The sequence below is a fragment of the Chiloscyllium punctatum genome, chromosome 18, assembly GCF_047496795.1.
Source record: "Chiloscyllium punctatum isolate Juve2018m chromosome 18, sChiPun1.3, whole genome shotgun sequence".
In the NCBI taxonomy this organism is placed as follows: domain Eukaryota; kingdom Metazoa; phylum Chordata; class Chondrichthyes; order Orectolobiformes; family Hemiscylliidae; genus Chiloscyllium; species Chiloscyllium punctatum.
Genome location: NC_092756.1, coordinates 50,268,763 through 50,285,790, shown reverse-complemented (window position 1 = coordinate 50,285,790; position 17,028 = coordinate 50,268,763). Strand labels below are relative to the sequence as shown.

Genomic DNA, 17,028 nt, shown 5'->3' with positions numbered 1-17,028 from the left:
TCCAGTAAAAGCTCAACTTGCCTGGAACAGAAAGCAAGAGTAGAGCCGCTGGCGATTTTCCGCGCGGGAGGCGAACACGAGCATGACAGCACAGACACTTTGGAAAATTCGGCACTTACCAACACCACAATCAATTCCCCGGGAAGCAAACTCATTTTGCTTCTGTTTTAAACAGAAATGCCGCAGGGGATCGAAACAGCATTTAAACTAGCTGCTCCGCAGAAATGGCAGCGGTGGGATTCGAACCCACGCCTCTGTCGAGACTGGAGCCTTAATCCAGCGCCTTAGACCGCTCGGCCACACTACCAACACGGCCACGACTCTATTTTCTTGCACTTCCAATTGTGTTCCTGCATAACAACAGATGTAAACTCACGTGAAAAGGGTTCCATGATCCCTCTCCGACTCGCACAGCTGCTGGGATGTGCCCGTCTACAATATCAATTTCTCAGCAGTTAACGATAGCCCATCAATCCAGACAAAAATCACTGGTAAACTGAGTCTATCTTCTCAGACTTCGATTCAGCTACAGATGTATCTGTGAGTGCGTGAGAATATATGATCGATTATGATTGGGTCAAATTACCATGAGCTACTTGACATTACTGCAATTTCGATTCTTGCTTTGCTCAATGATTTCACCCATTGCTCGAAACAGGACAACTTTCACGTTTACACGGAACATGAAACACACCGGACTACAGGGGAAATGCACAAAGCTGAGCAGGCCGTGTCCCAAATCATACCGTGCAGCATAGTTTCAGTCACTGTGTCTGTTTTGCAGAATAAGGTTCCCAAAGAATGTTCCACCCTAAAACCGGAGGTAGCATTACAATCCGAGAAGGACAGATTACATTGTGAGGAAGGTCTGACCTCGGGGCCGGTTCGAGAGGCCACTTTCCTTGCCTTTTACCTAACCGTGCAATTTGCTGCAGATTGCACCTGGACATGAGCCTCATGGATACCAACTGAGTTGGAAACCTGTGTGGGAATCGATGAGAATAAGCGACTCAATAAAGTTTAACAAGTTCCATGGTGCTTTTTAGAAATGCAGTTTCTCTTCACCTCAATCCAAAAGGCAGTTTCCGAACATAGTAACAGAAGTCAAAAGGTAATTACCTCACCCCACCCCCACTCCGGAAGAGGTGCTAACTGCCCTTGATTGCTTTTTGTTCACGATGTGAAGAGCTCTCACGCCTGAGTCACCGTCACGTCTCTGGTTGCTGAGTGAATCACAACGAAGGACTTTCTCCAGAGCTGCAACTGCCTCACTTCCCCACTCGCCCTCCCCGTTTACATTTTCCTGCTCGTCAGTGATTTAATGAAAACCAAATGGATGCGATGTCATTCTGTAGCCTCTCTGTCGATTCCTCCGTTTCCGTTCCAACCTGGCTTAGATCTCGGGGCGCACCTTAATACTAGCGACGCTATGAAAGCACAGGTCCAGAGGTTCCTCTGAGAGTGGAATTTCTTTCATTGCTGTTGCTGATTGAATGAGCCACTAACGTGCGAACTGCTCCAAAACATGATTCAGGACCTCTGGTGCCAATTCTCACACGTTGAATAACGACAGACACCTTCCAAATGAGGTCTTTCAGAGACGACTTTGGGATACATTTGACAGACAGACTAGTTGAGGAATCCGTGGTGCACTGTGACACCAGCACATCAGCTTCTTCCCTGTCTTTGAACCGGGCCGCCTGCGCAAGGAATGCGAATGCGGTAATGCTTTTCGTGGAAGGATCAGAAGGGGGTAACTACACTCTCAAACAGAATGGCATATGATCAGAACAAGGTTGGAGAAAAACTTTACAATGCTTTTGCACAGTAATTAAACGGAGCGGCATTGCATTGCACTACGAGCGATTATTTTTTCGAGCAAACTCGAAGGCAGGTTTGCACATGGGAAAGCAAGCAAGAAAGCTCCGTTCTTGTCGATGTCAAAGGCTGCAGTTGAAGAGCAAAGCAGTTTCTGCCCAGTTTCGAACTGGGGACCTTTCGCGTGTAAGGCGAACGTGATGACCACTACACTACAGAAACAAGCCTCGGTCGTCCCCGCTGCAGCTCAGTGGCATCCAGCACTGAAAGTTGAAGCCATTCGACCTTTCACCTTTCTGTTTCCGTTAGCTCGTTGTTTAATGGGACTTGTTTAATTTTGGCTATGTGGTGAGCATGGACGAGATACACCGAAGTATCTGTTTCCACGCGGTGTACCCCAATAACGTTGTGTCGCTTACACCTGCTTTAAAGAATTACGTTTTTGCGGAGCTTACCGTCGCAGTCTGTGGCAAAATCTTTTCGTCTGTTCGACTGCTCACGGGAAAGGTAGCATTGTGAAACACTGCAGAAACGAACGACTTCCTTACTTTTGCTCCGACTGACCATACTCCGTGAAAATTTCCCAGATTCTCAGTTGAGGATTTTTGCAGCTGGAAGTTACCTCAGAAACCCTGTTAATTCGTAATGTATTGAGCGAATCGCAAAACAGAAAGCATTTAACACGGAACACAAACAAAACGGGAAAACCAAATGCATTTTCAGACACAGCGAGCTTGAATGCTAAATGTGAGACAGTCAGGGGGCATGAGCCATAACGTAATCACACAACTAACAACAGGGCAATTCCAAACTACTCTTTCAAACATACTGGAGCCTGAGTGCACCACCACTTCCCAGACAATGCTGCAAAGAGACAAGAAAAGAACATAATAAGAATGGGCCATAAAAAGTGAATTTCACCAATCACAGTCTCGATTAGATTACCTTTCCCTTCCGATGACTCCAGGACTGAAATGAAGGAAGTGGGAGAAATTCAATAACATATGACATCGAAATACATTGGAACGATTTTCTCATTGGCCAGAAAACCAAATAACGACGAGTCGAGTCACCGTAGGACTCTGTTTCGCAACAACGATGAAATACCAGTCTCCATTCGGTTCCAGTAAAAGCTCAACTTGCCTGGAACAGAAAGCAAGAGTAGAGCCGCTGGCGATTTTCCGCGCGGGAGGCGAACACGAGCATGACAGCACAGACACTTTGGAAAATTCGGCACTTACCAACACCACAATCAATTCCCCGGGAAGCAAACTCACTTTGCTTCTGTTTTAAACAGAAATGCCGCAGGGGATCGAAACAGCATTTAAACTAGCTGCTCCGCAGAAATGGCAGCGGTGGGATTCGAACCCACGCCTCTGACGAGACTGGAGGCTTAATCCAGCGCCTTAGACCGCTCGGCCACACTACCAACACGCCCACGACTCCATTTTCTTGCACTTCCAATTGTGTTCCTGCATAACAACAGATGTAAACTCACGTGAAAAGGGTTCCATGATCCCTCTCCGACTCGCACAGCTGCTGGGATGTGCCCGTCTACAATATCAATTTCTCAGCAGTTAACGATAGCCCATCAATCCAGACAAAAATCACTGGTAAACTGAGTCTATCTTCTCAGACTTCGATTCAGCTACAGATGTATCTGTGAGTGCGTGAGAATATATGATCGATTATGATTGGGTCAAATTACCATGAGCTACTTGACATTACTGCAATTTCGATTCTTGCTTTGCTCAATGATTTCACCCATTGCTCGAAACAGGACAACTTTCACGTTTACACGGAACATGAAACACACCGGACTACAGGGGAAATGCACAAAGCTGAGCAGGCCGTGTCCCAAATCATACCGTGCAGCATAGTTTCAGTCACTGTGTCTGTTTTGCAGAATAAGGTTCCCAAAGAATGTTCCACCCTAAAACCGGAGGTAGCATTACAATCCGAGAAGGACAGATTACATTGTGAGGAAGGTCTGACCTCGGGGCCGGTTCGAGATGCCACTTTCCTTGCCTTTTACCTTACCGTGCAATTTGCTGCAGATTGCACCTGGACATGAGCCTCATGGATACCAACTGAGTTGGAAACCTGTGTGGGAATCGATGAGAATAAGCGACTCAATAAAGTTTAACAAGTTCCATGGTGCTTTTTAGAAATGCAGTTTCTCTTCACCTCAATCCAAAAGGCAGTTTCCGAACATAGTAACAGAAGTCAAAAGGTAATTACCTCACCCCACCCCCACTCCGGAAGAGGTGCTAACTGCCCTTGATTGCTTTTTGTTCACGATGTGAAGAGCTCTCACGCCTGAGTCACCGTCACGTCTCTGGTTGCTGAGTGAATCACAACGAAGGACTTTCTCCAGAGCTGCAACTGCCTCACTTCCCCACTCGCCCTCCCCGTTTACATTTTCCTGCTCGTCAGTGATTTAATGAAAACCAAATGGATGCGATGTCATTCTGTAGCCTCTCTGTCGATTCCTCCGTTTCCGTTCCAACCTGGCTTAGATCTCGGGGCGCACCTTAATACTAGCGACGCTATGAAAGCACAGGTCCAGAGGTTCCTCTGAGAGTGGAATTTCTTTCATTGCTGTTGCTGATTGAATGAGCCACTAACGTGCGAACTGCTCCAAAACATGATTCAGGACCTCTGGTGCCAATTCTCACACGTTGAATAACGACAGACACCTTCCAAATGAGGTCTTTCAGAGACGACTTTGGGATACATTTGACAGACAGACTAGTTGAGGAATCCGTGGTGCACTGTGACACCAGCACATCAGCTTCTTCCCTGTCTTTGAACCGGGCCGCCTGCGCAAGGAATGCGAATGCGGTAATGCTTTTCGTGGAAGGATCAGAAGGGGGTAACTACACTCTCAAACAGAATGGCATATGATCAGAACCAGGTTGGAGAAAAACTTTACAATGCTTTTGCACAGTAATTAAACGGAGCGGCATTGCATTGCACTACGAGCGATTATTTTTTCGAGCAAACTCGAAGGCAGGTTTGCACATGGGAAAGCAAGCAAGAAAGCTCCGTTCTTGTCGATGTCAAAGGCTGCAGTTGAAGAGCAAAGCAGTTTCTGCCCAGTTTCGAACTGGGGACCTTTCGCGTGTAAGGCGAACGTGATGACCACTACACTACAGAAACAAGCCTCGGTCGTCCCCGCTGCAGCTCAGTGGCATCCAGCACTGAAAGTTGAAGCCATTCGACCTTTCACCTTTCTGTTTCCGTTAGCTCGTTGTTTAATGGGACTTGTTTAATTTTGGCTATGTGGTGAGCATGGACGAGATACACCGAAGTATCTGTTTCCACGCGGTGTACCCCAATAACGTTGTGTCGCTTACACCTGCTTTAAAGAATTACGTTTTTGCGGAGCTTACCGTCGCAGTCTGTGGCAAAATCTTTTCGTCTGTTCGACTGCTCACGGGAAAGGTAGCATTGTGAAACACTGCAGAAACGAACGACTTCCTTACTTTTGCTCCGACTGACCATACTCCGTGAAAATTTCCCAGATTCTCAGTTGAGGATTTTTGCAGCTGGAAGTTACCTCAGAAACCCTGTTAATTCGTAATGTATTGAGCGAATCGCAAAACAGAAAGCATTTAACACGGAACACAAACAAAACGGGAAAACCAAATGCATTTTCAGACACAGCGAGCTTGAATGCTAAATGTGAGACAGTCAGGGGGCATGAGCCATAACGTAATCACACAACTAACAACAGGGCAATTCCAAACTACTCTTTCAAACATACTGGAGCCTGAGTGCACCATCACTTCCCAGACAATGCTGCAAAGAGACAAAAAAAGAACATAATAAGAATGGGCCATAAAAAGTGAATTTCACCAATCACAGTCTCGATTAGATTACCTTTCCCTTCCGATGACTCCAGGACTGAAATGAAGGAAGTGGGAGAAATTCAATAACATATGACATCGAAATACATTGGAACGATTTTCTCATTGGCCAGAAAACCAAATAACGACGAGTCGAGTCACCGTAGGACTCTGTTTCGCAACAACGATGAAATAGCAGTCTCCATTCGGTTCCAGTAAAAGCTCAACTTGCCTGGAACAGAAAGCAAGAGTAGAGCCGCTGGCGATTTTCCGCGCGGGAGGCGAACACGAGCATGACAGCACAGACACTTTGGAAAATTCGGCACTTACCAACACCACAATCAATTCCCCGGGAAGCAAACTCACTTTGCTTCTGTTTTAAACAGAAATGCCGCAGGGGATCGAAACAGCATTTAAACTAGCTGCTCCGCAGAAATGGCAGCGGTGGGATTCGAACCCACGCCTCTGACGAGACTGGAGGCTTAATCCAGCGCCTTAGACCGCTCGGCCACACTACCAACACGCCCACGACTCCATTTTCTTGCACTTCCAATTGTGTTCCTGCATAACAACAGATGTAAACTCACGTGAAAAGGGTTCCATGATCCCTCTCCGACTCGCACAGCTGCTGGGATGTGCCCGTCTACAATATCAATTTCTCAGCAGTTAACGATAGCCCATCAATCCAGACAAAAATCACTGGTAAACTGAGTCTATCTTCTCAGACTTCGATTCAGCTACAGATGTATCTGTGAGTGCGTGAGAATATATGATCGATTATGATTGGGTCAAATTACCATGAGCTACTTGACATTACTGCAATTTCGATTCTTGCTTTGCTCAATGATTTCACCCATTGCTCGAAACAGGACAACTTTCACGTTTACACGGAACATGAAACACACCGGACTACAGGGGAAATGCACAAAGCTGAGCCGGCCGTGTCCCAAATCATACCGTGCAGCATAGTTTCAGTCACTGTGTCTGTTTTGCAGAATAAGGTTCCCAAAGAATGTTCCACCCTAAAACCGGAGGTAGCATTACAATCCGAGAAGGACAGATTACATTGTGAGGAAGGTCTGACCTCGGGGCCGGTTCGAGATGCCACTTTCCTTGCCTTTTACCTTACCGTGCAATTTGCTGCAGATTGCACCTGGACATGAGCCTCATGGATACCAACTGAGTTGGAAACCTGTGTGGGAATCGATGAGAATAAGCGACTCAATAAAGTTTAACAAGTTCCATGGTGCTTTTTAGAAATGCAGTTTCTCTTCACCTCAATCCAAAAGGCAGTTTCCGAACATAGTAACAGAAGTCAAAAGGTAATTACCTCACCCCACCCCCACTCCGGAAGAGGTGCTAACTGCCCTTGATTGCTTTTTGTTCACGATGTGAAGAGCTCTCACGCCTGAGTCACCGTCACGTCTCTGGTTGCTGAGTGAATCACAACGAAGGACTTTCTCCAGAGCTGCAACTGCCTCACTTCCCCACTCGCCCTCCCCGTTTACATTTTCCTGCTCGTCAGTGATTTAATGAAAACCAAATGGATGCGATGTCATTCTGTAGCCTCTCTGTCGATTCCTCCGTTTCCGTTCCAACCTGGCTTAGATCTCGGGGCGCACCTTAATACTAGCGACGCTATGAAAGCACAGGTCCAGAGGTTCCTCTGAGAGTGGAATTTCTTTCATTGCTGTTGCTGATTGAATGAGCCACTAACGTGCGAACTGCTCCAAAACATGATTCAGGACCTCTGGTGCCAATTCTCACACGTTGAATAACGACAGACACCTTCCAAATGAGGTCTTTCAGAGACGACTTTGGGATACATTTGACAGACAGACTAGTTGAGGAATCCGTGGTGCACTGTGACACCAGCACATCAGCTTCTTCCCTGTCTTTGAACCGGGCCGCCTGCGCAAGGAATGCGAATGCGGTAATGCTTTTCGTGGAAGGATCAGAAGGGGGTAACTACACTCTCAAACAGAATGGCATATGATCAGAACCAGGTTGGAGAAAAACTTTACAATGCTTTTGCACAGTAATTAAACGGAGCGGCATTGCATTGCACTACGAGCGATTATTTTTTCGAGCAAACTCGAAGGCAGGTTTGCACATGGGAAAGCAAGCAAGAAAGCTCCGTTCTTGTCGATGTCAAAGGCTGCAGTTGAAGAGCAAAGCAGTTTCTGCCCAGTTTCGAACTGGGGACCTTTCGCGTGTAAGGCGAACGTGATGACCACTACACTACAGAAACAAGCCTCGGTCGTCCCCGCTGCAGCTCAGTGGCATCCAGCACTGAAAGTTGAAGCCATTCGACCTTTCACCTTTCTGTTTCCGTTAGCTCGTTGTTTAATGGGACTTGTTTAATTTTGGCTATGTGGTGAGCATGGACGAGATACACCGAAGTATCTGTTTCCACGCGGTGTACCCCAATAACGTTGTGTCGCTTACACCTGCTTTAAAGAATTACGTTTTTGCGGAGCTTACCGTCGCAGTCTGTGGCAAAATCTTTTCGTCTGTTCGACTGCTCACGGGAAAGGTAGCATTGTGAAACACTGCAGAAACGAACGACTTCCTTACTTTTGCTCCGACTGACCATACTCCGTGAAAATTTCCCAGATTCTCAGTTGAGGATTTTTGCAGCTGGAAGTTACCTCAGAAACCCTGTTAATTCGTAATGTATTGAGCGAATCGCAAAACAGAAAGCATTTAACACGGAACACAAACAAAACGGGAAAACCAAATGCATTTTCAGACACAGCGAGCTTGAATGCTAAATGTGAGACAGTCAGGGGGCATGAGCCATAACGTAATCACACAACTAACAACAGGGCAATTCCAAACTACTCTTTCAAACATACTGGAGCCTGAGTGCACCATCACTTCCCAGACAATGCTGCAAAGAGACAAAAAAAGAACATAATAAGAATGGGCCATAAAAAGTGAATTTCACCAATCACAGTCTCGATTAGATTACCTTTCCCTTCCGATGACTCCAGGACTGAAATGAAGGAAGTGGGAGAAATTCAATAACATATGACATCGAAATACATTGGAACGATTTTCTCATTGGCCAGAAAACCAAATAACGACGAGTCGAGTCACCGTAGGACTCTGTTTCGCAACAACGATGAAATAGCAGTCTCCATTCGGTTCCAGTAAAAGCTCAACTTGCCTGGAACAGAAAGCAAGAGTAGAGCCGCTGGCGATTTTCCGCGCGGGAGGCGAACACGAGCATGACAGCACAGACACTTTGGAAAATTCGGCACTTACCAACACCACAATCAATTCCCCGGGAAGCAAACTCATTTTGCTTCTGTTTTAAACAGAAATGCCGCAGGGGATCGAAACAGCATTTAAACTAGCTGCTCCGCAGAAATGGCAGCGGTGGGATTCGAACCCACGCCTCTGTCGAGACTGGAGCCTTAATCCAGCGCCTTAGACCGCTCGGCCACACTACCAACACGGCCACGACTCTATTTTCTTGCACTTCCAATTGTGTTCCTGCATAACAACAGATGTAAACTCACGTGAAAAGGGTTCCATGATCCCTCTCCGACTCGCACAGCTGCTGGGATGTGCCCGTCTACAATATCAATTTCTCAGCAGTTAACGATAGCCCATCAATCCAGACAAAAATCACTGGTAAACTGAGTCTATCTTCTCAGACTTCGATTCAGCTACAGATGTATCTGTGAGTGCGTGAGAATATATGATCGATTATGATTGGGTCAAATTACCATGAGCTACTTGACATTACTGCAATTTCGATTCTTGCTTTGCTCAATGATTTCACCCATTGCTCGAAACAGGACAACTTTCACGTTTACACGGAACATGAAACACACCGGACTACAGGGGAAATGCACAAAGCTGAGCAGGCCGTGTCCCAAATCATACCGTGCAGCATAGTTTCAGTCACTGTGTCTGTTTTGCAGAATAAGGTTCCCAAAGAATGTTCCACCCTAAAACCGGAGGTAGCATTACAATCCGAGAAGGACAGATTACATTGTGAGGAAGGTCTGACCTCGGGGCCGGTTCGAGAGGCCACTTTCCTTGCCTTTTACCTAACCGTGCAATTTGCTGCAGATTGCACCTGGACATGAGCCTCATGGATACCAACTGAGTTGGAAACCTGTGTGGGAATCGATGAGAATAAGCGACTCAATAAAGTTTAACAAGTTCCATGGTGCTTTTTAGAAATGCAGTTTCTCTTCACCTCAATCCAAAAGGCAGTTTCCGAACATAGTAACAGAAGTCAAAAGGTAATTACCTCACCCCACCCCCACTCCGGAAGAGGTGCTAACTGCCCTTGATTGCTTTTTGTTCACGATGTGAAGAGCTCTCACGCCTGAGTCACCGTCACGTCTCTGGTTGCTGAGTGAATCACAACGAAGGACTTTCTCCAGAGCTGCAACTGCCTCACTTCCCCACTCGCCCTCCCCGTTTACATTTTCCTGCTCGTCAGTGATTTAATGAAAACCAAATGGATGCGATGTCATTCTGTAGCCTCTCTGTCGATTCCTCCGTTTCCGTTCCAACCTGGCTTAGATCTCGGGGCGCACCTTAATACTAGCGACGCTATGAAAGCACAGGTCCAGAGGTTCCTCTGAGAGTGGAATTTCTTTCATTGCTGTTGCTGATTGAATGAGCCACTAACGTGCGAACTGCTCCAAAACATGATTCAGGACCTCTGGTGCCAATTCTCACACGTTGAATAACGACAGACACCTTCCAAATGAGGTCTTTCAGAGACGACTTTGGGATACATTTGACAGACAGACTAGTTGAGGAATCCGTGGTGCACTGTGACACCAGCACATCAGCTTCTTCCCTGTCTTTGAACCGGGCCGCCTGCGCAAGGAATGCGAATGCGGTAATGCTTTTCGTGGAAGGATCAGAAGGGGGTAACTACACTCTCAAACAGAATGGCATATGATCAGAACCAGGTTGGAGAAAAACTTTACAATGCTTTTGCACAGTAATTAAACGGAGCGGCATTGCATTGCACTACGAGCGATTATTTTTTCGAGCAAACTCGAAGGCAGGTTTGCACATGGGAAAGCAAGCAAGAAAGCTCCGTTCTTGTCGATGTCAAAGGCTGCAGTTGAAGAGCAAAGCAGTTTCTGCCCAGTTTCGAACTGGGGACCTTTCGCGTGTAAGGCGAACGTGATGACCACTACACTACAGAAACAAGCCTCGGTCGTCCCCGCTGCAGCTCAGTGGCATCCAGCACTGAAAGTTGAAGCCATTCGACCTTTCACCTTTCTGTTTCCGTTAGCTCGTTGTTTAATGGGACTTGTTTAATTTTGGCTATGTGGTGAGCATGGACGAGATACACCGAAGTATCTGTTTCCACGCGGTGTACCCCAATAACGTTGTGTCGCTTACACCTGCTTTAAAGAATTACGTTTTTGCGGAGCTTACCGTCGCAGTCTGTGGCAAAATCTTTTCGTCTGTTCGACTGCTCACGGGAAAGGTAGCATTGTGAAACACTGCAGAAACGAACGACTTCCTTACTTTTGCTCCGACTGACCATACTCCGTGAAAATTTCCCAGATTCTCAGTTGAGGATTTTTGCAGCTGGAAGTTACCTCAGAAACCCTGTTAATTCGTAATGTATTGAGCGAATCGCAAAACAGAAAGCATTTAACACGGAACACAAACAAAACGGGAAAACCAAATGCATTTTCAGACACAGCGAGCTTGAATGCTAAATGTGAGACAGTCAGGGGGCATGAGCCATAACGTAATCACACAACTAACAACAGGGCAATTCCAAACTACTCTTTCAAACATACTGGAGCCTGAGTGCACCACCACTTCCCAGACAATGCTGCAAAGAGACAAGAAAAGAACATAATAAGAATGGGCCATAAAAAGTGAATTTCACCAATCACAGTCTCGATTAGATTACCTTTCCCTTCCGATGACTCCAGGACTGAAATGAAGGAAGTGGGAGAAATTCAATAACATATGACATCGAAATACATTGGAACGATTTTCTCATTGGCCAGAAAACCAAATAACGACGAGTCGAGTCACCGTAGGACTCTGTTTCGCAACAACGATGAAATACCAGTCTCCATTCGGTTCCAGTAAAAGCTCAACTTGCCTGGAACAGAAAGCAAGAGTAGAGCCGCTGGCGATTTTCCGCGCGGGAGGCGAACACGAGCATGACAGCACAGACACTTTGGAAAATTCGGCACTTACCAACACCACAATCAATTCCCCGGGAAGCAAACTCACTTTGCTTCTGTTTTAAACAGAAATGCCGCAGGGGATCGAAACAGCATTTAAACTAGCTGCTCCGCAGAAATGGCAGCGGTGGGATCCGAACCCACGCCTCTGACGAGACTGGAGGCTTAATCCAGCGCCTTAGACCGCTCGGCCACACTACCAACACGCCCACGACTCCATTTTCTTGCACTTCCAATTGTGTTCCTGCATAACAACAGATGTAAACTCACGTGAAAAGGGTTCCATGATCCCTCTCCGACTCGCACAGCTGCTGGGATGTGCCCGTCTACAATATCAATTTCTCAGCAGTTAACGATAGCCCATCAATCCAGACAAAAATCACTGGTAAACTGAGTCTATCTTCTCAGACTTCGATTCAGCTACAGATGTATCTGTGAGTGCGTGAGAATATATGATCGATTATGATTGGGTCAAATTACCATGAGCTACTTGACATTACTGCAATTTCGATTCTTGCTTTGCTCAATGATTTCACCCATTGCTCGAAACAGGACAACTTTCACGTTTACACGGAACATGAAACACACCGGACTACAGGGGAAATGCACAAAGCTGAGCAGGCCGTGTCCCAAATCATACCGTGCAGCATAGTTTCAGTCACTGTGTCTGTTTTGCAGAATAAGGTTCCCAAAGAATGTTCCACCCTAAAACCGGAGGTAGCATTACAATCCGAGAAGGACAGATTACATTGTGAGGAAGGTCTGACCTCGGGGCCGGTTCGAGATGCCACTTTCCTTGCCTTTTACCTTACCGTGCAATTTGCTGCAGATTGCACCTGGACATGAGCCTCATGGATACCAACTGAGTTGGAAACCTGTGTGGGAATCGATGAGAATAAGCGACTCAATAAAGTTTAACAAGTTCCATGGTGCTTTTTAGAAATGCAGTTTCTCTTCACCTCAATCCAAAAGGCAGTTTCCGAACATAGTAACAGAAGTCAAAAGGTAATTACCTCACCCCACCCCCACTCCGGAAGAGGTGCTAACTGCCCTTGATTGCTTTTTGTTCACGATGTGAAGAGCTCTCACGCCTGAGTCACCGTCACGTCTCTGGTTGCTGAGTGAATCACAACGAAGGACTTTCTCCAGAGCTGCAACTGCCTCACTTCCCCACTCGCCCTCCCCGTTTACATTTTCCTGCTCGTCAGTGATTTAATGAAAACCAAATGGATGCGATGTCATTCTGTAGCCTCTCTGTCGATTCCTCCGTTTCCGTTCCAACCTGGCTTAGATCTCGGGGCGCACCTTAATACTAGCGACGCTATGAAAGCACAGGTCCAGAGGTTCCTCTGAGAGTGGAATTTCTTTCATTGCTGTTGCTGATTGAATGAGCCACTAACGTGCGAACTGCTCCAAAACATGATTCAGGACCTCTGGTGCCAATTCTCACACGTTGAATAACGACAGACACCTTCCAAATGAGGTCTTTCAGAGACGACTTTGGGATACATTTGACAGACAGACTAGTTGAGGAATCCGTGGTGCACTGTGACACCAGCACATCAGCTTCTTCCCTGTCTTTGAACCGGGCCGCCTGCGCAAGGAATGCGAATGCGGTAATGCTTTTCGTGGAAGGATCAGAAGGGGGTAACTACACTCTCAAACAGAATGGCATATGATCAGAACCAGGTTGGAGAAAAACTTTACAATGCTTTTGCACAGTAATTAAACGGAGCGGCATTGCATTGCACTACGAGCGATTATTTTTTCGAGCAAACTCGAAGGCAGGTTTGCACATGGGAAAGCAAGCAAGAAAGCTCCGTTCTTGTCGATGTCAAAGGCTGCAGTTGAAGAGCAAAGCAGTTTCTGCCCAGTTTCGAACTGGGGACCTTTCGCGTGTAAGGCGAACGTGATGACCACTACACTACAGAAACAAGCCTCGGTCGTCCCCGCTGCAGCTCAGTGGCATCCAGCACTGAAAGTTGAAGCCATTCGACCTTTCACCTTTCTGTTTCCGTTAGCTCGTTGTTTAATGGGACTTGTTTAATTTTGGCTATGTGGTGAGCATGGACGAGATACACCGAAGTATCTGTTTCCACGCGGTGTACCCCAATAACGTTGTGTCGCTTACACCTGCTTTAAAGAATTACGTTTTTGCGGAGCTTACCGTCGCAGTCTGTGGCAAAATCTTTTCGTCTGTTCGACTGCTCACGGGAAAGGTAGCATTGTGAAACACTGCAGAAACGAACGACTTCCTTACTTTTGCTCCGACTGACCATACTCCGTGAAAATTTCCCAGATTCTCAGTTGAGGATTTTTGCAGCTGGAAGTTACCTCAGAAACCCTGTTAATTCGTAATGTATTGAGCGAATCGCAAAACAGAAAGCATTTAACACGGAACACAAACAAAACGGGAAAACCAAATGCATTTTCAGACACAGCGAGCTTGAATGCTAAATGTGAGACAGTCAGGGGGCATGAGCCATAACGTAATCACACAACTAACAACAGGGCAATTCCAAACTACTCTTTCAAACATACTGGAGCCTGAGTGCACCATCACTTCCCAGACAATGCTGCAAAGAGACAAAAAAAGAACATAATAAGAATGGGCCATAAAAAGTGAATTTCACCAATCACAGTCTCGATTAGATTACCTTTCCCTTCCGATGACTCCAGGACTGAAATGAAGGAAGTGGGAGAAATTCAATAACATATGACATCGAAATACATTGGAACGATTTTCTCATTGGCCAGAAAACCAAATAACGACGAGTCGAGTCACCGTAGGACTCTGTTTCGCAACAACGATGAAATAGCAGTCTCCATTCGGTTCCAGTAAAAGCTCAACTTGCCTGGAACAGAAAGCAAGAGTAGAGCCGCTGGCGATTTTCCGCGCGGGAGGCGAACACGAGCATGACAGCACAGACACTTTGGAAAATTCGGCACTTACCAACACCACAATCAATTCCCCGGGAAGCAAACTCACTTTGCTTCTGTTTTAAACAGAAATGCCGCAGGGGATCGAAACAGCATTTAAACTAGCTGCTCCGCAGAAATGGCAGCGGTGGGATTCGAACCCACGCCTCTGACGAGACTGGAGCCTTAATCCAGCGCCTTAGATCGCTCGGCCACACTACCAACACGCCCACGACTCCATTTTCTTGCACTTCCAATTGTGTTCCTGCATAACAACAGATGTAAACTCACGTGAAAAGGGTTCCATGATCCCTCTCCGACTCGCACAGCTGCTGGGATGTGCCCGTCTACAATATCAATTTCTCAGCAGTTAACGATAGCCCATCAATCCAGACAAAAATCACTGGTAAACTGAGTCTATCTTCTCAGACTTCGATTCAGCTACAGATGTATCTGTGAGTGCGTGAGAATATATGATCGATTATGATTGGGTCAAATTACCATGAGCTACTTGACATTACTGCAATTTCGATTCTTGCTTTGCTCAATGATTTCACCCATTGCTCGAAACAGGACAACTTTCACGTTTACACGGAACATGAAACACACCGGACTACAGGGGAAATGCACAAAGCTGAGCAGGCCGTGTCCCAAATCATACCGTGCAGCATAGTTTCAGTCACTGTGTCTGTTTTGCAGAATAAGGTTCCCAAAGAATGTTCCACCCTAAAACCGGAGGTAGCATTACAATCCGAGAAGGACAGATTACATTGTGAGGAAGGTCTGACCTCGGGGCCGGTTCGAGATGCCACTTTCCTTGCCTTTTACCTTACCGTGCAATTTGCTGCAGATTGCACCTGGACATGAGCCTCATGGATACCAACTGAGTTGGAAACCTGTGTGGGAATCGATGAGAATAAGCGACTCAATAAAGTTTAACAAGTTCCATGGTGCTTTTTAGAAATGCAGTTTCTCTTCACCTCAATCCAAAAGGCAGTTTCCGAACATAGTAACAGAAGTCAAAAGGTAATTACCTCACCCCACCCCCACTCCGGAAGAGGTGCTAACTGCCCTTGATTGCTTTTTGTTCACGATGTGAAGAGCTCTCACGCCTGAGTCACCGTCACGTCTCTGGTTGCTGAGTGAATCACAACGAAGGACTTTCTCCAGAGCTGCAACTGCCTCACTTCCCCACTCGCCCTCCCCGTTTACATTTTCCTGCTCGTCAGTGATTTAATGAAAACCAAATGGATGCGATGTCATTCTGTAGCCTCTCTGTCGATTCCTCCGTTTCCGTTCCAACCTGGCTTAGATCTCGGGGCGCACCTTAATACTAGCGACGCTATGAAAGCACAGGTCCAGAGGTTCCTCATAGAGTGGAATTTCTTTCATTGCTGTTGCTGATTGAATGAGCCACTAACGTGCGAACTGCTCCAAAACATGATTCAGGACCTCTGGTGCCAATTCTCACACGTTGAATAACGACAGACACCTTCCAAATGAGGTCTTTCAGAGACGACTTTGGGATACATTTGACAGACAGACTAGTTGAGGAATCCGTGGTGCACTGTGACACCAGCACATCAGCTTCTTCCCTGTCTTTGAACCGGGCCGCCTGCGCAAGGAATGCGAATGCGGTAATGCTTTTCGTGGAAGGATCAGAAGGGGGTAACTACACTCTCAAACAGAATGGCATATGATCAGAACCAGGTTGGAGAAAAACTTTACAATGCTTTTGCACAGTAATTAAACGGAGCGGCATTGCATTGCACTACGAGCGATTATTTTTTCGAGCAAACTCGAAGGCAGGTTTGCACATGGGAAAGCAAGCAAGAAAGCTCCGTTCTTGTCGATGTCAAAGGCTGCAGTTGAAGAGCAAAGCAGTTTCTGCCCAGTTTCGAACTGGGGACCTTTCGCGTGTAAGGCGAACGTGATGACCACTACACTACAGAAACAAGCCTCGGTCGTCCCCGCTGCAGCTCAGTGGCATCCAGCACTGAAAGTTGAAGCCATTCGACCTTTCACCTTTCTGTTTCCGTTAGCTCGTTGTTTAATGGGACTTGTTTAATTTTGGCTATGTGGTGAGCATGGACGAGATACACCGAAGTATCTGTTTCCACGCGGTGTACCCCAATAACGTTGTGTCGCTTACACCTGCTTTAAAGAATTACGTTTTTGCGGAGCTTACCGTCGCAGTCTGTGGCAAAATCTTTTCGTCTGTTCGACTGCTCACGGGAAAGGTA

At 46.5% G+C, this 17,028-nt stretch overlaps 11 non-coding genes across 11 annotated transcripts; all 11 read right to left on the bottom strand.

Moving 5' to 3' along the window:
- Positions 1 to 225: 225 nt before the first annotated feature.
- On the bottom strand, positions 226 to 307 carry trnal-aag (transfer RNA leucine (anticodon AAG)). Its single transcript has one exon. It is a non-coding gene; the product is annotated as a tRNA-Leu (tRNA).
- Positions 308 to 1,967: 1,660 nt separating this feature from the next.
- On the bottom strand, positions 1,968 to 2,040 carry trnav-uac (transfer RNA valine (anticodon UAC)). The gene has a single exon. It is a non-coding gene; the product is annotated as a tRNA-Val (tRNA).
- A 1,125-nt stretch (positions 2,041 to 3,165) lies between these two features.
- Positions 3,166 to 3,247, bottom strand: trnal-aag (transfer RNA leucine (anticodon AAG)). Its single transcript has one exon. It is a non-coding gene; the product is annotated as a tRNA-Leu (tRNA).
- A 1,660-nt stretch (positions 3,248 to 4,907) lies between these two features.
- trnav-uac (transfer RNA valine (anticodon UAC)) lies at positions 4,908 to 4,980 on the bottom strand. Its single transcript has one exon. It is a non-coding gene; the product is annotated as a tRNA-Val (tRNA).
- A 1,125-nt stretch (positions 4,981 to 6,105) lies between these two features.
- On the bottom strand, positions 6,106 to 6,187 carry trnal-aag (transfer RNA leucine (anticodon AAG)). The gene has a single exon. It is a non-coding gene; the product is annotated as a tRNA-Leu (tRNA).
- Positions 6,188 to 7,847: 1,660 nt separating this feature from the next.
- trnav-uac (transfer RNA valine (anticodon UAC)) lies at positions 7,848 to 7,920 on the bottom strand. Its single transcript has one exon. It is a non-coding gene; the product is annotated as a tRNA-Val (tRNA).
- A 1,125-nt stretch (positions 7,921 to 9,045) lies between these two features.
- Positions 9,046 to 9,127, bottom strand: trnal-aag (transfer RNA leucine (anticodon AAG)). Its single transcript has one exon. It is a non-coding gene; the product is annotated as a tRNA-Leu (tRNA).
- A 1,660-nt stretch (positions 9,128 to 10,787) lies between these two features.
- On the bottom strand, positions 10,788 to 10,860 carry trnav-uac (transfer RNA valine (anticodon UAC)). Its single transcript has one exon. It is a non-coding gene; the product is annotated as a tRNA-Val (tRNA).
- Positions 10,861 to 13,727: 2,867 nt separating this feature from the next.
- trnav-uac (transfer RNA valine (anticodon UAC)) lies at positions 13,728 to 13,800 on the bottom strand. The gene has a single exon. It is a non-coding gene; the product is annotated as a tRNA-Val (tRNA).
- Positions 13,801 to 14,925: 1,125 nt separating this feature from the next.
- On the bottom strand, positions 14,926 to 15,007 carry trnal-aag (transfer RNA leucine (anticodon AAG)). Its single transcript has one exon. It is a non-coding gene; the product is annotated as a tRNA-Leu (tRNA).
- Positions 15,008 to 16,667: 1,660 nt separating this feature from the next.
- Positions 16,668 to 16,740, bottom strand: trnav-uac (transfer RNA valine (anticodon UAC)). The gene has a single exon. It is a non-coding gene; the product is annotated as a tRNA-Val (tRNA).
- Positions 16,741 to 17,028: the final 288 nt, after the last annotated feature.